This window comes from Moschus berezovskii, chromosome 4 (genome assembly GCF_049115385.1).
Source record: "Moschus berezovskii isolate FMDL1 chromosome 4, NW_MosBer_1.0, whole genome shotgun sequence".
NCBI lineage: Eukaryota > Metazoa > Chordata > Mammalia > Artiodactyla > Moschidae > Moschus > Moschus berezovskii.
This window is the reverse complement of record NC_142463.1, coordinates 68,013,467-68,033,569: the sequence shown is the minus strand read 5'-3', so window position 1 is coordinate 68,033,569 and position 20,103 is coordinate 68,013,467. Positions and strand designations below refer to the sequence as shown.

At 42.2% G+C, this 20,103-nt stretch overlaps 1 protein-coding gene across 10 annotated transcripts in view; it reads right to left on the bottom strand.

Annotated features, from left to right (window-relative positions):
- Positions 1-18,849, bottom strand: part of LRRC8B (leucine rich repeat containing 8 VRAC subunit B) — a 73,495-nt gene extending 54,646 nt beyond the window's left edge. For 6 of the 10 annotated variants that reach the window (XM_055401693.2, XM_088835465.1, XM_055401696.2 and 3 more), the window contains exon 1: positions 18,604-18,849. The gene's annotated coding sequence lies outside the window, so the exon portion shown is untranslated. Of the gene's footprint in view, positions 1-7,974; positions 8,371-18,565 lie in introns of those variants that run through there. The other 4 variants (XM_055401697.2, XM_055401694.2, XM_088835467.1 and 1 more) reach the window with 2 other exon arrangements.
- Between the last annotated feature and the right edge of the window lie 1,254 nt (positions 18,850-20,103).

Below are 20,103 nucleotides of genomic sequence, written 5' to 3'. Positions count from 1 at the left end.
AGGGTTTTTCAACTTTGAACATTAACACAATTTAGCAATAGTTGGTAGAAACAACAGCTGCTAAGCGTGGTAAACCCAAATGAGATTATTAGGTAAAAAATTACAGAAATACACAGAAAACATTTCAAAATTCCCAGCACTTGACAACAAAGCACCAAAATAAATCTCATTAAGAAACAAAATGTTTTCAGAGAGAATTTTTTTCTTGGTAAGACTGCACCATGTGTAACATCTCCAAGGACTTCACTTGAGAGGAAAAACACAGAATCAAAAGGGAGAACTACAGAACAGTTCCCCCTTCCTCTATTCCCTTCCCCTCCCATCATCCTATACTGCACACACCAACTAACTCTCTGCACCGTTAAAACTCATTCTCTGTTCACTCACACACAGAGATTGAAGAAAACAAACAAACAAAAAAAATCACTTTTCAAAAATGAGATCATATTGTTAGAATAAACTCTCTTATCTAGACGCTTTAAGGAAACTACCAGTCACTGATTCAGTCACCTTCATGCACAAGACAAGAAACAAAGGCGTTCCAAGGCTTCTAACAAACAGCAATGGGGACTTTATACCATCTAGACTTATGTGGCTTTCAGTATTGTTACCCATGCTGATCAATTATCATGAAAGACTTTTCAAAGTTAAAGTTTACATATCACAGAAAATTTGCATTAAAAATGTGAAGGACCATAAGTTTGTTACATGTTCATTTGCTGAATAATTCAAGGCTGAATTTCAGAGAATGTGAAGATTGAACAAATCTCAGGCTAAAATAAAGACTTACAGGCTTTTCCAATCTGCTCCTGGGACAGCTATAATTTCTTCTAACACTGTAGTGTTTTTTGTACAGACAAATTCTTTGTCTGTAGTGTTCCTGTACAATCAATAACTATCCAAAAGCCTAATCTTCAAGGCTTAAGTAATTTGAATCTAAAAATAACCAGATCCTGGGCATACACACCGAGGAAATCAGAATTGAAAGAGACACATGTACTCCAATGTTCATCGCAGCACTGTTTATAATAGCCAGGACATGGAAGCAACCTAGATGTCCATCTGCAGACGAATGGATAAGAAAGCTTTGGTACATATACACAATGGAGTATTATTCAGCCATTAAAAAGAATGCATTTGAATCAGTTCTAATGAGGTGGATGAAACTAGAGCCTATTATACAGAGTGAAGTAAGCCAGAAAGAAAAACACCAATACAGTATACTAATGCATATATATGGAATTTAGAAAGATGTAAATGATAACCTATGTATATGAGACAGCAAAAGAGACACAGATGTATAGAACAGTCAGTCTTTGGGGCTCTGTGGGAGAGGGTGAGGGTGGGATGATTTGGGAGAATGGCATTGAAACATGTATGTTGTCATATGTGAAACGAATCGCCAGTTCAGGGTCGATGCATGTTACAGGATGCTCGGGGCTGGTGTGCGGGGATGACCCAGAAGGAGGATAAAGGGAGGAGGGAGGTGGGAGGGGGGTTCAGGAAGGGGAACTCATGTACACCAGGGGCGGATTCATGTCAATGTATGGCAAAACCAACCAATATAATATTGTAAAATAATTCAGTTCAGTTCAGTTCAGTCACTCAGTCGTGTCCGACTCTCCGCGACCCCATGAATCATAGCACGCCAGGCCTCCCTGTCCATCACCAACTCCCGGAGTTCACTCAAACTCATGTCCACAGAGTCGGTGAGGCCATCCAGCCATCTCATTCTCTGTCGTCCCCTTCTCCTCCCGCCCCCAACCTTTCCCAGCATCAGAGTCTTTTCCAGTGAGTCAACTCATCGCATGAGGTGGCCAAAGTATTGCAGTTTCAGCTTTAGCATCAGTCCTTCCAATGAACACCCAGGACTGATCTCCTTTAGAATGGACTGGTTGGATCTCCTTGCAGTACAAGGGACTCTCAAGAGTCTTCTCCAACACCACAGTTCAAAAGCATCAATTCTTCGGCGATCAGCTTTCTTCACAGTCCAACTCTCACATCCATACATGACCACAGGAAAAACCATAGCCTTGACTAGACGGACACTGGTTGGCAAAGTAATGTCTCTGCTTTTCAATATGCTATCTAGGTTGGTCATAACTTTCCTTCCAAGGAGTAAGCGTCTTTTAATTTCATGGCTACAATCAGCATCCGCAGTGATTTTGGAGCCCCAAAAAATAAAGTTTGACACTGTTTCCACTGTTTTCCCATCTATTTCCCATGAAGTGATGGGACCAGATGCCATGATCTTTGTTTTCTGAATGTTGAGCTTCAAGCCAACCTTTTCACTCTCCTCCTTCACTTTCATCAAGAGGCTTTTGAGTTCCTCTTCACTTTCTGCCATAAGGGTAGTGTCATCTGCGTATCTGAGATTATTGATATTTCTCCCAGCAATCTTGATTCCAGTTTGTGCTTCTTCCAGCCCAGCGTTCCTCATGATGTACTCTGCATATAAGTTAAATAAGGAAGGTGACAATATACAACCTTGACGTACTCCTTTTCCTATTTGGAACCAGTCTGTTGTTCCATGTACAGTTCTGACTGTTGCTTCCTGACCTGCATACAGGTTTCTCAACAGGCAGGTCAGGTGGTCTGGTATTCCCATTTCTTTCAGAATGTTCCACAGTTTATTGTGATCCACACAGTAGCCTCCAATAAAAAAAATAAAAATAACCAGAAAAATGTCCATCTAAAGCCTACTTAGGTGAAACAACTTATTATAAATCATCAAAAGACAAATGAAATGGGACTGGCCCTATTAGCTCCTCCTAGGTAGATAAGACAAAACAAGCCCAGTGTTCTGTGAAGCCCCTGTAAGTAGGTAATGCGAGGCTGAAGTAGTCAAATTCACTAAGCATATTGTAACACTCAGTCATGGAAGATGATGCTCACCAAAGATAATCATATGTTACATATTCTACTAAGCCCTTCATATCAATGAACTTATTCATGCTCTCAACAACGCCACGAGGCTATCTCTACTTTACAGATGAGGCAACTGAGACAGAGTTACGGAATTTATCTATGTCAGCACAACTGGCAAACTCAGAAGACCAGCCAGAATGTGCATAGTCTTCAAAGAGATCTTTGAAGGGAATATAAAGAAGCTCAGCATTAACCTAGACAGCATCTTACAAAGCAGGGACATTACTTTGCTGACAAAGGTCTGTCTATCTATGACCTTTGACAAAGGTCATATCAAAGCTATGACTTTTCCAGTAGTCATGTATGAATGTGAGAGTTGGACTATAAAGAAAGCTGAGGGCCGAGATTTGATGCTTTTGAACTGTGGTGTTGGAGAAGACTCTTGAGAGTCCCTTGGACTCCAAGGAGATCCAACCAGTCCATCCTAAAGGAAATCAGTCCTGAATATTCATTGGAAGGACTGATGGTGACGTTGAAACTCCAATACTTTGGCCACCTGATGGGAAGAACTGACTTTTTGGAAAAGACCCTGATTCTGGGAAAGATTGAAGGCAGGAGGAGAAGGGGGCCACAAAGGATGAGATGGTTGGATGGCATCACTAACTCCGATGGACATGAGTTTAAGCAAGCTCCGGGAGTTGGTGATGGACAGGGAGGCCTGGCGTGCTGCACTCCATGGGGTTGCAAAGAGTTGGACATGACTAAGCGACTGAACTGACTGACTGACAACTCAATAAAATGACCAGCAGTAAACATGCATTCATTCATTCACCTCTTCCTTCAGGCATGAGGAGAGCTATGTAGAGGTCAGCAAAATGACTAAGGAGAGTGAACTCTTATCCTGCCTAACATCTTCCTTAACTGGGAGCCAAGTGACACAGTGTCTCAGAAAGCCAGCTTGATTGTAAAAATAGAAATAGTTCAGCCGGCCTACTTTCTACCTTCTCACTGATGATAATATCAAATGCAATGGATACTCCCTCCTCCCAGGAGGCATCAGAGAACAACTGCCCATGAAGGGAGAAACTCCTGGCAGATACAAGCTCTATTCTCCCCACAAAACCTACCCAACATGCCCACAGTTTTCAAGCCTTCTGGGAAACAAGGAGCTGTCCTGCGTGGAGTGATTACCTGGTTTCCACAGACCTCTCCTCTGCAAAAAGAGTCATTATTCTTCCCACAGAACCCACACTACTTCTCCCAAGTCTTCTCTCGTTTCTAGTCAGAAGACACTCAGGTTTTGAAGCTGTCTTAATCCATCCGGGCTGCTGTCCCAAAGATTGGGAGGCTTAATCAATAAGCATTTATTTCTCACAGTTCTAGAAGCTAAGGAGTCCAATATCAAGTGCCAGAAGAGTCAGTGTCTGGTGAGAGCTCACTTGTTGGTTCACAGATGGGCTGCTTCTGTGTCCACACGTGGTGGAAGTTCTCCTGAGTCTCTTTCATAAAGGCACAACTCCCATTCTTGAAGGTTCTACTCCTGTGACTTAACTACCTCCCACCTGTCTCCCCAACACCATCACCTTAAGGGGTAGGTTTTAACACATGAATTCTGCTATCGCAGAAGCTGATTTTCAAAGTTCCAGCTCCCACTCTAGTCTCTGGCGCTCTCACTCTTCTGCTCACGACACAAAGGGGGAGCGTTGACTTTGGCAGGGAGGGCCATGCTGGGTCTATACTTAAAACACACAAAGTGTGAGGCTGATTTCGAGCTTATTTTCACATCAGTATAAGAGCCATTATAGCAGATAAAATTGGCAAAATACTATTTCATCAGGCAAAAAGAAAGGAGTCACGTGACCAAAGAAGCAAGAATTTAGAGTCAAAAAGAACTTCAGGCCTTCATGCTACAATGCGACAGAAAAACAAAATGTTCAGCTTGGTTAGCTCCAAATTTGATTCATGTCCTATGACTGTATATACTAAAGCACTGTGCTAAATTATTTCCCTTGTACATAAAACACAGACAAAAAACATGAGCAATGTAAAACTTAAAACATAATTTTAAAAAATTTAGAAATAACTGTCTAGAAGATGGAACTGATCAGCTGGAATATTTTATTTAATTTTTGGGTATCTCATTATGAGTGTCCAAGAATCTGATACATGAAGATGTATTAAAGAATGATCATGCATGCAGAAGGTTTAAAGGGAAGCCCAAGAGGGAAGGGATACATGTATACTTATAGCTGATTCACACTGTTGTATGGAAGAAACCAACACACACTGGAAAGCAATTATCCTCCAATTAAAAATAAAAGTAAATACCTGTGGGCGCCTTCGCCCAGATTTTATGGAAAATACTAATTTTACAATGCAGGGAAAATATTTAATTGTAATTCTAAAACAAGCAAAATAAGTATATATATTAGTTTAACCTCTTATTTTAAAAAATTCAAACAGATGGGACCAATTACTGCAAGCTATCAGTAATTAAGATAAATTTGTATTCATTTTTTTAAAAAAGTCTAAAACAGGCTAAGCATCTTGAAGGCAGGAAAACATAGGCTGGCAAATCTCTAAGGCAAAGGTAAAGTTGAACAATGCTAACTCAGGTAATAGGATTGATGACTGGTAAACGTTAAAACCAGTTCATGATTCCCTCCTATGTAATATGCTTCAGTAGATTTGTCTTTTGCAGTGCGGTGACTCTATGGCATTAATTTCTGTACTACATCCTCCCCACAAGCCCCCATTACTCTTTGCTCACCTTCATGCCTCTGGGTAAAGAAAGATCTGGGGAAGAGGCGAACAATGGGAAAAGCAGGGCCTGAATCAGCTCATAATCCCAGTGCTCCCTCCCAGTTGGGTTGGTCCAGTTCTACTACCAATAAAGAACAAGCCTGAAAAAACCTAGATCCCTTTTTAGCACTGTGAACCATGGAGGAGATGCTTATTACATCCGCTTTGTTCTCCATTTCTATGGTGCCCATCACCATAGTAACAAGGCACACAGATGGAAAAGTAGGCTAGAAATACTCAGAAATGGAGGTGGGGATGGGGAGTATGGAAGAAAGGGCTTTTCACTGGTTAAGAGAGAAGAGGATACAATTCTTCTATCAACATAACATTAAGGGGAACTTCTAATGGAAAAAAGTAAGTTTTCTTTGTCTTTAAGAGAGCAACAATAGAAAGCAGCCTAAAATTTCAGTAAATATCAGTGTTTTGTAGGAGGTGGAGTTGGTAAGTTTTGAAGGTTTTAAAAGCTAGATGTATTTTATTAGAAAATTTTGCATGCAAATCAAAACCTTTACACAGCATCCAATTTTGAAAATTACACACTCATTCTGATTGCTACTTAAATTTTTTGGTTATTTCGAAAAAAAATAAAAATAAAAAAATAAAAAAAAATTTTTTGGTTATTTCGTAGTACTAAAAGTTGAGACATCTGTGACGGAAGTGTGGCTGGGAAGATAAGTTGACACAATGAGTATTTTCCTGAAACTGACAAGTTTATCTTCGAAGTTTTTGTATAAAATGTCCAAAGGGGAAATCATTGGGTGGGTTGGTGAGGGTGACTGTTGTGTCACCCTAGGAAGTCACTGTCCCTGTTGAAATTGGGACAAGGCCTTTCCCGCCACCAATCCCTCTGGTGTCTGCACACAGACCTTCAAAGGCACTGCTAGTCCCTATTAGGTCTGTAAGAAAATCTTCCCACTCCACGATCTCCATTTTGGTTTTTGTTTTTTTCCTTTTCTGCTACCAGCCTGAGTTCTCCTCATTGACCATTTTCTAAGACATTTGGAATACTTGGGATATTATTTATGTTGTTATGGGTCAGGAAATGGGAAAAGGAGCTACACTTAGCCACATAAGCTACCTGGAGAGGTTTTCTACATAAATAAAAGCAGTATACACACAGAGAGAGAGAGAGACATAAAGCAGGAGACACTTCATGGACTAAATTGAAAGAGTTTAACAATCTAGCAACTTTGTTGTTGGTTAGCGGCTCAGTTGTGTCTCTTTGTGACCCCAAGGATTGTAGCTTGCCAGGCTCCTCTGTTATGGAATTTCCCAAGCAAAAATACTGGAGTGGGTTGCCATTTCCTTCTCCAGGGGATCTTCCTGACCCAGGGATCAAACTCAAGTCTCCTGCATCTCCTGCACTGCAGGCAGATTCTTTAATGCTAAGCCACCAGGGAAGCCAACTAGTTGTGATACTGGATGATTTTCACTTTGCTTTTTTCAACCTTACTCTCTTATCAGTAAAAAGAAAAACTGAGAACAGAAATAATGAAGTGTTGTAAGGATGATTTCAAGGCATGTTAAAATGTTATGCATATGTGTTGTATTATTCTGGGAAAGACCCTCAAGGATACCTACAATATAAAAATGTTAAAAAGAGATACTCGTTAAGATCAACACTGTATGTCAGATTTGCTTATTTTCTATCTTCCCTCCTCTAGGATGTACACTCCATGCAAAAAAAAACGTTTTTTTTTATGTTTTCTTCATTGTTTGATTTATTTCCAGGGCTAGCGTGATGCCTGGCAAATATTAAGTGCCCCAAAAAATACTGAATAATTTTTTTAAATCCATAAAATGAAGAAAAGCAAATTCAAAATTCAAATACATCTTTTTTCTTTTTAAAAAAGTTGAGGGCCTGCTAAGAACAATGTACTCTACACTAAGCATTTGTGAGCATATTTATCTTAATTATTATATGACCACTTTACAGCAAGTTTTCCTTTTTAGAGCCTTCTATAAAATGACTCTGGGAAAAGGAAGCAGCCAATATACATAGAAAAAGTTGCTTTATCAGGTACCAGATCTGCAGCTAACATGTGGAGTGTGCTGAGACAAGCCACATATCCCCTTATAAACCCAGTATGCATATTTGCATCATGGGAATAATACTTGACCTGTCTTCCACAAGTCACCAGGAGAATAAATGTGAGTAGAAATGCTTTAGTATTTTAGAAGCAACATCAAAAAATATAGTAAGTAACGCAGTGGGGGCTCTGTAAGTGTTTCGGGAGAGATTTGCTACAAACTGGTGGGAGAAGGCAAGGGCACAGCGGACCTCTGAACACTGTCTTTACATACATGGTATCGAGAGCATCTAGGATCAAGAGGACCCCAGGAAAGACTTCTTAATCAATGGGATGATGGCCAGGCTCAACTCCTCTCCCTTCAGAATGCATTAATCTGCAAAGAAAAAAAAATGTCCTAAACCTAGCTTGGGACCAAACCTTTTGGCATGTAATTCACAACCTCCTCTTTGGGAAAAAAAAAAAAAAACCCAAAAACTAGTATTCCTGATAAAACGCTGCAGAAAAAATTTTTTCAATGGGACTAATTAGAAATCAGTCACATACTGACCTATGTGACTGTCAGTCAAGCATCTGTTGATCTTTACCAACATTCTATTTGTATCTAGTCTACCTACCTAGCAATGGGTATAAAAAGTATTTCTAAATATTCTAGGAGAGTTTGAGTATACTTATTAAAATGGATAATGGTGATTCCATCACTATGGTATCAAATTAGCTTCCATCAAGCCTTTTTAAAACAGTGATCCACGCTAACCATGTTCTTTCCCTATTGAATATTCCTGTCCACCAAGAAGAAATTTTTATATTGGCATATTAGGGGAATTTTCCATGATTTTCCATGACAAGTTAGCTATCTTGATAGGGAAAAGTTTTCTTCAGCACCCAACCAATTGATCTACAAAGTGAGGTATGGGATTTGGAGGGCCTTTTGTTTTCAAAAGAAGGGGTAATCTGGTAGAATCTACTTTCAGATCACCAATTAACGCCTGTCTAAAAGTATCTGCTTCTGGGACATTCCTGACTGCCCGGTGGTGAAGACTCTGTGCTTCCACTTCAGGAGGCACAGGTTCAATCTATGGTCAGGGAACAAAGAGCCTGAGCATGCCTTGCAGCATAGCCAAAAAATAATGTATCTATTTCAGAACACCTGATGTCCAGTTGGTTCCTTCCGGTCATCTCCCTCTTTCCCTTTTCATAGTCATCCTCTCCCCACACACCATAAGAAAGGCAAACCTTTCATTTCTCAGGAGTCTGCTTATGGTACACTGCCTTGGGGAGTAAAAATCTCCAGGCCCCAAGTTGAGGGTCATTTGAGATAACTGTAGGGTTACAGATGTTAAGAAAGTGAATGACTTTGAAGACTGAAACATCCTTTTGGGGGTTAAGGAAAAGCATCCATTTTTCTGCTTCAAACAACACTGGAGGGAGATACAACCAAGTCAGACAGCAGAACATGGTAAATCATTTTTGTGATCAATTACTAAGTAATTTTGGCATACACCTCAGAATTTTAAAAAACAGAGTGGAATTACACTGCCTTCATTTTCATATACACATGGGAATGTGTCTTAAGCATTTACATTTAAAAAGAAAACTTGATTATGAAGCCTATCTTATCTTAGCAATATGAAATATTTACTTATGCATGAATATTTTTAAGTCCCAGGCATCTCATCGAGAAGTTATTTCCCATAATATTTTACCTATGCTTAATAATTATTTATCAAAATTCTAATATACTTGTTCTGGTCAACTGTATATTGGTCAAAATCACAAAAACTCAATCCAAATGAAATTTTATGCAACATTTAGAGCCTTACAGTCACAAGAACTTCAAAAGTATGTTGTGTGTATATGTGTGTTATAAGAGTATGATAAGGAATTCAATGAAAGATTTTCAAACATAAGAATGTTACATGGGGAGTAAGTTTTATAGAAGAATGAAATGCATTCCACAAGGGAAACAACTATGTAAAATTTCCAGCTTTTCTAAACAAGCTTGTTTTTGTGTTTTTTAAATGGATGGCATGGTAGATACAAAATCATTTTAGTATTTAACTTACACTGGGTACATTAGAAAAGATGTCTTTCTAAATCAATATTTATATATCACAGATGCCATTTTTTACAACTATAAAAAAATTAGATAAAACTTTTAAAACACATGAAGAGGGGAGATAGTGTTTCAAAATCCTTTTAGGGGGTAATGGATGAAAAACATTCAGATACTTTGTTCTAAACTGCCTGTAAACCAAGAACTTGTGCTGACCATCTAAAATTCTGACTTCTGATAGAATGATAAAGCCAGAGTTATTTCAGAAAAGTTCTAAGAGCTGACTCAAGCCTATCCTGCAAATGGCCAAATCCAGAACTCTGAACACAATAAATGTTCAGTAAATACTAGCACACTGACAAAATATTTCAGTCATTCAGTTGATACCTACTACCTCCCTGGTGGCTCAGAGGTTAAAGCGTCTGTCTCCAATGTGGGAGACCTGGGTTCAATCCCTGGGTCGGGAAGATCCCCTGGAGAAGACAATGGCAACCCACTACACTATTCTTGCCCGGAGAATCCCATGGACAGAGAAGCCTGGTAGGCTACAGTCCACGGGATCACAAAGAGTCTGACATGACTGAGTGACTACTTTCACCAGCATATATATGATAATTCTTCCTACTTCTAACCTTCAAGGAGATCTTTCAAATTTTCAAATACCAGTCAGAAGAATGTTATTGAAATAAAGCCCTGGACTAGATAATAAGTATCCTGAGTTTAATTGCCTAATTCTTTCCCAGATATCAATTTACATGCCAAGTATAATGCCTGGCTCAGGAAGCTCAATCAGAGGATGAACAAAACAATATAGGAAGTGTATAAGGCTCGGAGGTAGCACAGAGAAGGGAATCAGGATCTCTTGGAAGTGGCAGGCAGAGGGAAGGGTCTGGAATGGTCTTCCAGAAAAAGTATCTTGAACTGACTCCTGAAACATGAGCAAGTGACAAGGGGATATGAACACCACAGATGGAGAAAAGGCAAAAAAAAAAAAAAGCAGGTGGGGCATGGAGTGGAGCCATCTGACTACCTCTTAACCTTCCTCCTTGCACTGCAAACAGTTTAGGATGCCTGGTACGTGGGGTGTGACTGCATGCTGTGTCCACAGTGCATGCGTTGGTGAGAGGGGTGAAAGGTGAAACTGGAGACCTAAAGAAGCAGGCAGAGGAAGACTGTACTATATGGCTCTCCAAGGCATCTGGACTTGATACTTTGACAGAGTAAGTCATTAAAGGATTATTAAACGAGGCAGTGGTGGTATGAAATTTACCTTTCATAATCATTATTTTCCTCTTGTGCGGACAACGAATTGAGGGGTGGTGGTAGAAGACTGGAAAGACTATAAACTGAACTACTGGTTGCAGGCAATAAGCAGCAGGCCTGGAAAAGACTCAAGGCAGTCCAGAAGCTGTGAAGGAAGGGTGCTGATGGGAGGGACCTGAAGGATGCGGCCTCTGGACAAACTGGTTACCATAATTTATAGAGCAGTTTAACAGGGAACAAAGCAAAGTGAAGCCCAGAATGAGTTCTAAGTATTTAGGGCTATATAATTGGGTTAATGATATTGCTATTTGCAAAAATATGAAATCTAAAGATAACAGCAAGTTTGGAGTGGGGAGAGTATCTTTGGTATACAGTAACTCCAGCTCCTCATTGTTCCGTGAGGCAGGTAGCACAGGTGCTATCATCCCCATTTTATGTTCAAAGGACTGATTTTTTTGCCCCAAACCACATGTAGCAGTCTGGGGAGTTTTACCACATATCAGGCTTAAGAGCAGGTATACTAGGGAGACAAGATCCTTGCTTTCACACAACTTATATTCTGGTAGGGGTAGGAAGGGGGACAAGCCAGCAAACAATAAATCAAAGCCTGAAAGACTACAATGAGGGCAGGCGGATGTAGTTTATCCGAGGTGATCAGGGAAAGGATCCCTGAGGTCACTGGAGCCAAGTATTCATTGAAAAGGAAGCAGTTACACAGACTCATAAAGGAAGGGGGTCCAGGCAATGGAGAAGTCCCTGGTGTAGTAACAAGGTTGGCATGTCCTTAGGGAGGAATTCCAACTACCAGGCTAGCGGTTAGCCAGAGGAAGTCCCAGCTCCAAAGGCATTCCTGGGAGGGTGAAGTTAAAAGGTTTGCGGCCCCTTAGGGCAGTGCTAGCAGAGCATAAATTCTCTGGGAATCTGCCCACCAAGCACAGCACTGCATATCTAGAAACGGCATCATGACTCACACACACTTTTCAAAGAGAAGTCACTTGCTCAATTGCCTATCTGGGCATTGAAACAGGGGCCAGGAACAAACTCAGTTTTGCCTAGAGAGATGAACTTTAAAGTTTTTCTGTTCTGTTCTGTTCAGTCACTCAGTCGTGTCCGACTCTTTGCGACCCCGGGGACTGTAGCCTACCAGGCTTCTCCATCCATGGGATTCTCCAGGCAAGAATACTGGAGTGGGTTACCATTTCCTTCTCCAGGGGATCTTCCCGACCCAGGGATCGAACCCGGGTCTCCCGCATCGGAGGCAGATGCGTTAACCTCTGAGCCACGAGGGAAGCCCTGAACTACAGCCTCGCAGGCTCCTCCGTCCATGGGATTCTCCAGGCAAGAGTACTGGAGTGGGTTGCCATTTCCTTCTCCAGGGGGATCGAACCCGGGTCTCCTGCATTCCAGGATGAAATTCATCATAAATGTTATCTGCTCAGAGCAAGACACAATCTGAAGTCCAATGGCAGGTAGCTCTGCCCCACAGGCTCAGTCATGCCTTAACATGTTATGTGGGAGCAGAGCTTCCCAGACACTTTCCAAGGCCCTCAAAGGGATGAGAGACACAACACTTCTCCCAAAGGATGCCCCCATTAGCTCAGCTGGAAAGGATAAGGAAAAATGGTATACCATTGTCAAGGTGCTAACCCGGGTCCTACCTATGCAAGCCTGAAAGCCTTGGAGAGATGGGATGCTGGGCGGCCTGTGGGCCCTGAGATGGGCCATCCCAAGCTCAGTAATGCAGCCTACTCTCCAGAAAACACTGCCTTTGCCTCCCCGCCTGTGGTCATCATCCACTGCTGCTTTGTGGGTTACCTATTCTTCTGTCAACATTCTTTCATGTAACCCTGTCCAGCCAAAGGTCTTCAAATTCCACTCCCTAAGGAAGATGCAGATCAATCCTCTGACCCTCTGAAAAGACCCTATTTTACTGACTATTTTCTCAGATGCATCTGCTTGGTGTATCAAAAATAAAAAAAAGGTATCTGAATTTAAAGCTTGTCACTGAAGCATAAATAAATTATAAAAGAATTAAATTGTTCCTGAATTATGTAGCCCCTTTCAGAGACTCACATGGAGAAGTTATATATTATGTACACGTCTTTTAATGATGGCTCTAAACGATACACCCTCTTTGGTATGGTGCTGGAAACCTGTGGGACACTCTGATCCATGCTCAGACCATACTCGTCTCATGGCAGAGCTCATTTCAAACCACACTCCCACAACACCTCTTTGCTTCCGCTCACTGGCCAATGTTTTCCTAAAGACACCATTCAACTTCCAACCATAAGATATTTGCACTTACTTTCATAGCACCTGTATATCTCCTTCCTGACCATGTTAAGTGGCAATTTTTTTCATTTCCAGTGATTGATTCTCCTGTCTCCCCTAGTACCTTGCAACCCCCATGGTGGCAGGGACCATGTACGTTTTTGCTTACTGCTGTGTCCCTAGAACCTGGCATAGTCATATCTGGTACACAGTAGGTGCTTAACAAACAGATGCTGGAAAAAAAAATACTATGACACATACTCACTGGTGGGAATGATTCTGCTTCTGAGAGTGGATCTGCCAAAATCATTCAAATCAAGGCTGAAGAAGGTTAAGGCTGAGCTATTCTGGTTTGTGTTTTTTTAAAAAAGCAAAGACTGCTGCTATTCAAGGGTTTAAACTGATTTTGGGGACAATTCTCAAAAAGTCTGACTAAAAATTTAGCAACACTCATTTTAGATATGTATGGAGATGACCAATTTTAAAATTTCTTTTTAATGGAATAAGAGTTCATTTTCTGAAAGGTTCACCAAGATTGGGCCAAATTTTAAAAGAAAAGCTAGCACTTTATCATGCAATTTCTTAGGTACTCTAAATATAATTTTTCCATACTCCTCATATCTGAATCTTACCCCAGGTTTCCAAACGAGGAAATTGAGGGTGCAAGAGGCTGAGGTTACATACTGAGCAAGTGACAGAGCCAGGATTTATATTTAGCTATATTTGATTCCAAGAGCTATATCTTAAATCTTAGCCACCCTTTAAGCTAAGAAGTAGATGCTGACATTGAGTCATAATGTATTGCTCCCTCCCATGATAAGGAACCCGACTATAGTCTTGTACCATCAATTGGGGCCAGTATTTAAAATGGGATTTGGATATCAGTGATGTGGTAGCAGAGAAATGAGATAATTTGTGAAAAAGGAATAAGGAGTAATACGAACTAACATTTACTGAAAGCTTGTTTAACACCAGATAATGTATTATATGCTTTCATGTTAATATTTCTTTTAATCTTAAGACTCCTGTGAGAAGGGCAATAACAGTCAAGAAAAAAGAGGTGTAGAATAACAGTGGTGGTTGACTACTCCAATATTTCTTTCCCTCTATCTTACTAAGGATGAAAAACTCCCATGTTTTAGCTGGGCTTAAGATTGTCTCAAGTAAGGACAATAATCCCTAGTCTCTATCCTAGCTGCTGCTGCTAAATCGCTCCAATCATGTCCGACTCTGTGCGACCCCATAGACAGCAGCCCACCAGGCTCCGCCGTCCCTGGGATTCTCCAGGCAAGAACACTGGAGTGGGTTGCCATTTCCTTCTCCAACACATGAAAGTGAAAAGCTAGATGAGGTCATATTACTCAAAGTCTGGTCAATGAGATGTAGTAAGAAGTGTGCGACAGCCTCCAGAAAATTTCCTTAAGAGACCCTGGGCTCCTGCTTCCCCCATCTTCTTTCCTTCCTTCCTTCCGTCTTCCTCTCTAAACTTGGAACCTGAATGTGACGGCCTAAGCTCCCCTTTGGATCATGAGATTGAGGGTCTGATTTGATGTTTGGGGTTCTAAAAGGTGGAACCAGCCTAGGTCTGAAAAGATTTGCAGAATCATAATACCAGCTCTGGACTGTCTCTCTGCAAACTTTTTTTTTTAACATGAAAGAGAAACAAACATTGCTTTATTTAATTAAGCCATTGTTCTTTGTGGTCTCTGTAACTGGCAGCTAATCTTAACTAATCGAGTAACTCATCCAAAGTGATACAGTGTAGGGTTCAAATCCAGGCCCATCAATATGCATAGTTTATGCTCTTAGGTGGAAGCCTGAAGAATTCCTGATTATAATCTGCAATAGATATGAGGGGGAAGTGTAAAAATGCTGAAAAAAATATAACAGAAGAAAAGAAGGAAGGTTTGAATATGCTCTCAAATCTTCCTACCTGAGAGACCAACAAAGGGAATATGCTACTTGACAGTAAAGAATTCAGTCTCCATAAGAGACGGGCAGAGTCAACTGTGTGGAGCTGGAAAGACAAGTGAAATAGAAGTTTTGCAGCTGATGATGTCTCTGACAGATACTGTTGACCAAGAAGTAGGCATTGTAAAACAAATCCCTGAAAATGGCCACAGGATGAAACAAACACAACAAAGAATTAAAGGAACCCTGAAACTGAAGAAGCAGGAGATGAAGTTCAAAGATAGTCTGGAAAGAACCAAGGAGAATCACGTGACCCATATCAAGGCTTAAGGGCCAAAAAGGCAAAAGGAAAGGTCAAGGCTGAAGCTCTGACAACTCATTTTTATTCAATTCCTTTACACGCGTTCACAACAGCATTGAAGAAATGAATTTAAATTCTGTTGCAATTGAGCAGAATCCTAAATAAGAGGAAGTCATAGAACAGGGAGTTTATTATTTCCCTTTGTTCAATTTCTAAATGAACAGCACTGATAAGAACTTAGCAGACAGATTCAGTAACTGCAGACAGGACTAATTTTATTTGAGATCATTCTTAATGATCCAGAAAAGGAAAAAATAAGTTGTTATGTCTGCCATAGACATTAGTTTAAACACCTGGTAAAAACCTGTCACAATAAAGGTACATAGGAAGTTTAGAAAATACAGATGAGAAATAAAATGCAAGTGGGCAAAAGCAATAAAATAAAAGGCAGCAATATGAAAACAGACATGACAGAAATTAGAATACACTTTACAATTCATTAAAGAAACTCTACACTGTAATTGGGCCTCCCAAATTCCTCATGAGTGGTCATAGGTTTGTAATGTTTGCAGAACAAGCAGTACTCTCTGAGTCAAGAAAGCAGAGGGGACACGCTATATGGAAGGCACTGGAAACCATGCCATTGAGTCTGGGGTAACAGGACAGAGTCAGCATACATTTGTTTCTGATAATACCAGTGTATGCGAGAAGGATGCTGGAAAGAGAAAAACAAATCTGGAAATTCAACTTGAGAGACACTACATGAACATCAGAGATTAGATTAAATAGGCTATTTTTATGGGCAGTAAAAAAAAAAAAAATCAAAAAGAAAATAAAAATATTAAATACCATCAAAATAGATTCATAAATTACAAAAACTTGTTTATAAATAAAAATTTTAGCTCAAACAAGAATCTTTCACATATTAAAATATTTCCAACCTTCCACACCAGAAAATAAAACAAAAAAAAAAATCACAAATTTCAAGCCACTTACAGGAAAATTACCCACACAGTCTAAAAAAATCTAGAGCCATAAAGTAATATTATTCAGTGCTTAAAAAAAAAAGTTAACAAGCCATGAAAAGACATGGAGGAAGCCTAAATGCATAATATTAAGTGCAAGAAGCCAATCTACAAAGGCTCCAGACTGATTCCAGCTATCTGACATTCTGGAAAAAAGAAAAGTGTGACACAGTGAAAATATCACTGGTTGCCAAGGGCTAGGCAGTCAACAGGAATGAATAGGAAGATCACAGAGGATTTTTAGGGTAGTGATCATACCATATAGGATCATACTTGATGGTATTATAATGGCAGATATACGTTGTTACACAGTTGGCTAAATCCATAGAATGTATGACACCAACAGTGAACTCTAAACTATGGTCTTTGGATGATGACGGCTCAGTGCAGCTTCATCTGCTCTATCAAGGGTCTCACTCTAGTGGGAGATGTTGATAATGGGGGATGCTATGCATGAATGGAGGCAGAGGGTATATGGGAACTCTCTGCAGCTACTCTCAGTTCTGCTGTGAACCTAAAACTGCTTTAAAAAATAAATTCTCTTTAAAAAAACAACAACAAAAAAAAAACACCTTAGACACCCTGATACCCTTTTTCAGTGATATTCAATAGAACCCTTTTCATTCCGAGGCTTCAGAGGAATGAAACAGCAGTGGGGAGGGCAATGCTTTTTATAAAGCAAATCTTAACAACTAGTCAAATGAAATCATTCTCGACATGCGAATCTTCACGCTAGGCTGGACGTGCTGGGACACTTTTCCAATTTAAGAAAAAAAGAACAAGTTTCAAATAACACAAAATTTAATTCCAACATGTAGTAAATGGACAGTAGGTATCATGACTCAACTGCACACTCGGAGACAACTCTGTCCCCCTCATTACCTGATCTAAGAGTAACATCAGACATGTTAGGACGAATAGTCTTAAAACACAGAGGCCCAGTCACTTGCGGACTGGCTGTCATTTCACATTCCTTCAAGGGTGAAGCTGTTGACTAGGAAACCAGGAGTAAAAAGAAGTCACCTTGACACTCACAAATCAAAGAGCACTTGGGGTTCTCAGGAGGTTCAACCTCAGCACCTGGAGGTTATTGTAATTAAATACTTACACTGCATTTTGGTTGCTTCTGTGTACTACAACCTAACTAAGGTTTAGAGACCTAATAGTCTGATAAAGACACATACCATTTCCTCTTTAAAAAAAAGTGAATATTGTCTATTTTAAGTTGGTAACCTATTTGCAAATTAAATTTTCATACCGGTGTCTTTTTACGGATTTTTAAAAGTTTTTGGCAAGGCGAATTTATTCAAGAAAGTTTAAGGGTAGGTTTTTGTTTCTAAGTTCAGGTTTGACCTTTTTCGGGGGAGGTAGGAAGCGGGCTGCCGATAGGGTCTTCCTGACCACAAAAGTCTTCCCCACACGTCATCTGACTAAAGGCAACCTATGGACTTTGGGAAGTCAGCCGAGGACAAAGTGATGAGCCAACACTGAGCCTCCTCCCTTCTGACCTCTCGGCACCTGCTCAGCGGCAGCCTAGGAAGGGGAAACTCAGATTCTCTCTCCGAAAACGGTAGAAGTTGCTCCCTTCTCCCTCAAACAAATGAGTGGCAACACCACCATCAATCAGCAGGTGACCAACTGTACAATAGGTTTCCCGAGAGCAGAAAAACGTGTGCCAACGAACGGCACCAGGGCAGGGGGCAAAGGAAAGCGACCCAAGCGCGGACGCCCTCCGGCCAGGTCTGCTCACCTAGAGAGGGCGAGACCCAGCCCGGGGAAACCAGAAGTCGGTTCCCGCCCCGCCCCGAGGGCTCCCACTCAGGTGTGGCGCCGCGATTATGCGGGAGACAGCGTCCATTCCTCCTGCCCCGAATGACCCCAGCACCCCGGAGGAGTCACGGGCATCACTCCCACTCTCCCGGAGACAAGGGAGTGGCAGAACCGCTTCTCATCTCTCCCGCCCAGCCACCTGCCCGCAGGCCCGGCTCTCAGGTGAGGCGAGAACAGGTAACCGCACCTGCTCGGCCAACCCCACCTGCTGCGTCCCCTCGCCCGGTTCTCTGCCTCCATCACCTGGATCGGCTCCGCGCCTCCTCCGTGCCCGGGGGCGTCCGGCCCGGACCTGTCCGCGCGCCTCCGGCCCCGGGCGCCGGCGCTCCCCACGGCGTGCGCCCCGCGCCGCTTCGGGCGCGCAGGCGGCGGCCCCGCGCCCGCACTTCCTCGGCGCCGGCTGCTGCGGGCTCAGCGGGAAGCCCCAGCGCTGCCCGGCTCGCCGCCTCCAACCGGCTCCATTGTGACGCGGCGCGTTCCGCCGGCCAATCGGGGCGCGGCGGCGCGAACCGCTGACTAAGTTCGCGGGGGAAGGAGGAGGGGACTGGGCGGAGGCAGGAGGCGGAGGCGGCCGCGGCCGAGCGGCAGTGGCGGTGGTGGAGGAGTAGGAGAGGAGAAACGGGATGCGGCTGCTTCGGCAGTTGCTCCTGCTGTTACATTTGCAGCAGACTTGGCCCGAGTGGTTTGCCCAGCTTAAGAACTGCGGGAACCTGTGACTCACCCCTTGCTGATGGAAACAAAGCGCAGCTGCCATCACCCGGGAGCGCGCCATGTGGCCGCCCGGCCCGCCGCGCACAGCCTCCGGTGCGCAGGCTGCAGTACCCTGCGCCCATCGAGCTGGGGCTAGGAACGCGGAGGGCTGGTTTCAAGAGACCAAAGAGGGGCTTAGGACTGTCCAGGTGCACGTGGAAGTACAGTATTTTTGTATCGGACCAGCGCCTTCTCACGTGCATACCCAGAGTAACTTATTTACATAATGTGATTTGAATCTTCAGGGAAGCCTGGGGTGGGGCTTGCGGGAAATCCCTTTACCTTTCCTTACGCTGTGTCCTTAGGCTGCTGGGCCGAGCCCTGTGTGGCAGTTTATAGTTGTACCAAACTAAGCGGCTTAAGTTAAGATTCTGGGCCTCCAACAGCATCCGCCTTTCTCATATATGTCCTTATCCTCCGCATGGGGAGAGAACAACGCTGTAGAGTGGTCTTGTTTTACTCATCACCAGCGTTTTACAAATGGCAACCCACTCCAGTGTTCTTGCCTGGAGAATCCCAGGGACGGGGGAGCCTGGTGGGCTTCCGTCTATGGGGTCGCACAGAGTCGGACACGACTGAAGCGACTTAGCAGCAGCAGCAGCAGCGTTTTACTGCTGGTAAACTGCAGGCTCACCCCATCTACTGCCCCTCTGCTTTCCCTCCACAATTAGGTGGGAAAAGTTAAAAAGTAAATCCAAAGCCAGGAATTCGGGGGGCAAAATTTTTTATCATCGTCATTCACTCTCGATTCTCATCCCCACCCCAGATTTAACTCAGTCTTTTTGCAGACTACCATCCTTAACACTGTGATTCACTTAGGCAACATTTATATCTGAGTTGCTATGGCAGTCACATTTCCATTAAAAAAATGTTTGTACAGGGACCTCTCAAAGGAATTAAATAGAGACTATAAAAGACTCGCAGTTGGAACATATCTGATCGGCTTGTATAAATGGGAGGAGAGAAAACGGAACAACTGAGTTATGTGAGACT